General features: G+C 44.8%; 1 long non-coding RNA gene across 1 annotated transcript; it reads left to right on the plus strand.

The window, feature by feature from the left end:
• Positions 1 to 454: 454 nt before the first annotated feature.
• Positions 455 to 4,944, plus strand: LOC116662788. Its single transcript, XR_004318836.1, has 3 exons — positions 455 to 582; positions 3,507 to 3,560; positions 4,536 to 4,944. It is a non-coding gene; the product is annotated as an uncharacterized LOC116662788 (long non-coding RNA).

A 4,944-nucleotide genomic window follows, 5' to 3' on the forward strand; every position in this document is an offset into this window, starting at 1 on the left:
ACTTCCTGATGGGCAGAGAGCCTGTCAAGAGTCAGGGGATGCCGATGGGAGGGCTGAGCTGGTTTGCACTAGAATTTAAAGCGAAGGAAATGAAAGCTGAGAATTGGGGCCCAAGAGGAAGATTTCAAAAGGCAATGTAGGTACACCTCTCAGGCTCCCCAGAGGGGAAGATGCACCAGGTGATGTGGAACGTGGGGAGGGCACCTGAAAGCTCTATTAGAGGTAGCAATGCTTTAGCTCTTTCTAATAAGAGTTATAGTAGATTTTCATTTGCTAATCTTGTTTTTATTAAAATTAAAACTATCCATTTTTAGCTTAAAATTTGCTAACGCTCAAGGATATAACCACAAAGGAGATTATATTTTATTATTATATTGTATTGAGGATTATTTTGTCCTGTAACCTTTTTAAAAAGATACATTACAACTAAAACTCATTTTGTATCTGATCTCAGGGAAAGTAGGCAGAGATGGGAGGCTTGGAATGAAGGGAGCAGCTGAGACAACTCCCATGCCTGAAAGCCCTCAACCACCCTTGCCCTGACTTGAGTCACCGTTGGACTGAGGATAATATGAGCAGCATGTAGGTAGAGGTTCTGTGCATCATCTCAAACCACTGTTATCTGTAAGCCCTGCAGGAAAGGAGTGGAAGGAGAAGCAAGGATCGCTGCCCAGGCAGCTTACCATCCAGGCTTCTAGAAGGATTCCTGTGACTTGGCAGAAGTTCACCAAACTGGAAGTCAGAAGAACTGATTTAGAGTCCTGTCTCTAATATAATCAAGCCAGGCAACACTGGAGAAGTCATTTCAGTTATCTTGGCCTTGGCCTCAGTCTCCATATCTGTAAAATGGGGTTGTTGAGAGCACTTAATTAGATGACCAGGGTTTTCCCCATCATTCATTGAGCACTTAATGGAAGTTACAAACTGAAACACTGTGGGCCACATCCTGGCTGTAACCATATCTTATTTGCACAGTGTTTAAAAAAACTAAATGTGAGCCAGTATTGGGCCATCTCAAATAAAAATGCAAGTTTCTGGTTCCTCTTGGTAAAAAAAGATCAGATCTGGCAACACTGAGACCTACAGTGTTACAGTCAGCTGGGTTAAACCGCCCCATGTAAAGAGAATACATAGTCTCTATTTGGCCTCAGTTCCCACTGTTCCTGTGTCCCTAACCCTAGGGTTAAGATCAGTTACCCATTTACCAGAGAAACTCTATCTTGTCCTCCTGTAGATAGAAACTTGGAAAGCACTACATATTTAATCCTCGTAACAACTCTAAGCAATAGGCATTATCTTCACTCCCATTTTATAGATAAGGAAACTGAGTCTTCTTGCTTTTCTGCCTAAATAGAATTCTACATGCTTCACATTGATTGGCACTTGCTCAAGGCCACACAGCTACTAAGTGACAGAAACCAGATTTGATTCCAGCCTGCCTACCTCAAAGCCCATGCTTATAACCTACTTAGCTATCCTGCTGGTCTACAAAAGACACCCTTAAATACGTGACTTTATTCAGATCGTGACATTGACGTTCAGGGAGGTGGTAGCGCACTGAGTTGCTTTTTCCACATCTCGCGTGTCGCTAGAGATAAGTGACCTGCACAGGGATCAAAGCCATGAATCAAAAAGAGAAAATGAGAGCCGAGGGGACACAAAGAGACGATTCTGTCACAGGTCTGCATTTTAAGAAGGGGAAACAGATACTTGGAAAGGTTAAGTGACTTGCCTGTGGTCATATGTTGCTTAGGAATATCAATACTAGTGCTAGATTAGGAAAATGAGGTGAGGGAGTGAGTTACTTTACCAGATATGTTTTAGGCTCCCAAACTCACTTTGACTGCAGTTGAATGGATTTTACATGTGCAAAGGTGTTGAGAGGGGGTCAAAAGTACCTGGGGAATTGCCTCCATTTTCTCCTTTGCTCTTGATAGAAAGTGTCCCCAAAATCTGAGCAAAGGAGTAACATAGCCATTTCACATAGTTTCCTTTTGGAAACACAGAATGTCATCATCGAGGCCAATCATTTCATTTTACAGGTGAGAAAGCCAGGACCCTTAGGTGAGGGAGCTTCTCCATCTACTGGCGCAGAGCTAGCCAGGAGCCACTCCCCGCCCCTCATTCTGGGCTCACGTTGCTTAGTGCTGGTGCTGCTGCTAGTTTCTCACCTGCTCGGCTTGAGTTTCTTCTTAGGAAGCATTTTAACGATGTTGTTTGGAGACTCTGCGCCTTGTTCCTCCCGGGCTCAGGACGGTCTAAAAAATGCTCACAGCTGGATTAATAAGAGAAGTGGCACCTCTGAATTCCTTCACTTCAGCAGGAGAGCAGGGAACGCAGCTGTTTCTCTCTCTGCATCTCAGATGCTCCCAGGGAGGCAAAGATGTTCCATGCTTTCCCACCTGACTAGAATTATATGCTGGGCATATAGATGCCTCCCCCTCCAAGCCGCCTTCCCCGACTCCCCACTGGAGTCAGCGCTCCCCTCTGAGCATGGTCGGCGAAGCTGGGACACACTTGCAGACTAGCTATTGCTGATCCCCTCAACTATATTAGAAGCTGCTTGAAGGCAAGGACCAAATCTGATTCATCTTTGTCCCCCAGCTCCCAGCAATGGTGCACCTTGCACAGTCATAAAATTGCTGCCATTTATTCCAGGATTGTAATAGACCAAGTTCTGGGCTAAGCACTTTATCTTAGCCCAGATATTGGGGCACATTTTATCTCAGTGAATCCTCAAAGCCACTCTGCAAGGAAGGTAGTTTTATACCCACTTTATGGATTAGGACACTAAAAGTTAACCTGTTCACAGACTTTATTACAAGATGAATAAATTCAAAACTTCCCAATTATATGTTACTTCTCCTTTCCTCTCCCTTCAGCCTCTACACTCCTCCAAAGCCCTCAGACTGACCCAGCTTCCTCTGCCTCAGGGCTTTATCTGGGCAGATTCTTTTGTCTCCATTACACTCATTCTTTCACCCAGTTAATCTTGGCTCAGAAGGTTTTCCTCAGTGTGGCCTCTCCTAACCCCTAAACTAGCTCATGCCCTTTTGTAATCAGCTTTCATAGCTTCCCCAACTTTTTGTTCATAGCATTTATCACAATTTGTAATTCCATATTTTGTGGGATTATGCAGTTACCCTCTGTCTCCTCCATCAGTATAAGCTCCTTGGGGAGAGGCCCTTTATCTGTTTTGCTAGTCATTTTGTCCCCAGTGCTTGGCCAAGTGTACAACATAAAGTTGGCGCCCAGTAAACATTTACTGAATGAATGACCATCTGACTTCAAAGCACATGCACTAATTACCACACAAAGTAGAAAAAGTAGATGCTAACAAGTGATTGTATCAATGAGAGAATAGATGGAGGAGGAGCTAGGCAAGATCAGCTGCTTGGCTAGTAGAAAATACGGAGACCTAACAGGCTGCTGGTTCACTTTCAACAAAGCAGGATTCCTATTTGGCAAAAAAGAAAATGATCTAGTCTTCCTCTTTCTCTTTTCAGTAAAAGTTGGGAGCCCACGGCTTGAACCACCATCAATTGCAAATGAAAGAACAGGTCAGCTCACATCAGAAAGGAGTATTTAAAGTCTCTACTACTTCCTCCTGAGCACTTCACACCCAGCCTCCTGGAAGAGCTGCTCTGTCTGCCCAGCCCCTAAAATCAGTGGGTGATCTTCCCCCCACCCCAATTGGGTTTTCAAACTTCCACTTAAAGGAAGATGAAGGGTGGGAGGGTATGACCTGAGGTGACAGGAAAATCAATAGCAGGGTTTCAAAGTCACTGTGGATGAAAGGCCCAGAGGCCATATGATAGGAAGGAAGGGGAAGGGAGGGGGCGGTGGGGGGTCTGCTGCAGGCACCCGCTCCCTTTACCCTGGGTGGGAAGAAAAGGGCACATGTAGATAAAAAGGGCTGTTGAATAGAGCCCCAGGCCTGAAGTGTACGTGCAGAGTCATAGACAGTGGACGCTGGGAGCCACCTGTGAGATGTGTCATTTGGCCCAGCCCTTCATTTTTATATCTGCCCAAAGCCCAGAAAGCTCCCACAATAAGTCAATACAGGGTTCAGACTGGGACTCTGGGTCCGTGATTCCCACACCAGGCTCCTTCCATTACATCAAGATAGTTCAGTGTTATAGGTAGAATAATGGTCCTCCCAAAAATGTCCATGTCCTAATCCCTAGAACCTCCGGATATGTCAGCATACACAGAAAAAGACTTTGCAGATGTGATTAAGGACCTTGAGATGGTGAGATTATCCTGGGTTATCTGGATAGGTCCCGTGGAATCATAAGGTTCCTCATGAGAGGAAGGCAGGAAGATCGGAGTAAAGGAAGGAGATGTGATGACAGAAGCAGAAATGGACCCAAGCAGCCTTGAGAAATTGGAAGAGGCAAGGCAAGGGGTTGTCCCTTTACAGCCTCCAGAAGGACCGAAGCCCTGCCAGTGTATTTTAGACTCCTGCCCCCCAGAACTGTAAAGTAACAACTCTGCATTACATTAAGCCACTAAGTTTGGGGTATTTGTTGCAGCCACAATCAGAAACTAATACATCCTGTGATACCACTCAACCCACATGCTAAGGATGCAAATCCTCCAGAGACAGGAAGAGACAGGAAGAGTCAAGGAGTGCACCCACACCTGAGTGGCAGTAAATCCTAGCGATTATGAACACGTGCTATGTGGAAACAAGCCCAAAGTCTATCCACAGAAGAACAGGTAGATGCACTGCGTATACTCACACTGTGGAAGAGCAAACTTCTGAAGTTCAAAGGAACAAACTACTGAAACATGCTACGACATGGATGAATCTCCCAGACAAGACATTGAAAAGAAAGAAGCCAACACACAAAATGTTATGTACTGAATGATTCTAGTTGCATAAAATTCAAGCACAGAACAAGCAAATCTATGGTAATAAAAGTCAGAATGGTGGTTACC

Source organism: Camelus ferus, chromosome 3 (genome assembly GCF_009834535.1).
Source record: "Camelus ferus isolate YT-003-E chromosome 3, BCGSAC_Cfer_1.0, whole genome shotgun sequence".
Classification (NCBI taxonomy): domain Eukaryota; kingdom Metazoa; phylum Chordata; class Mammalia; order Artiodactyla; family Camelidae; genus Camelus; species Camelus ferus.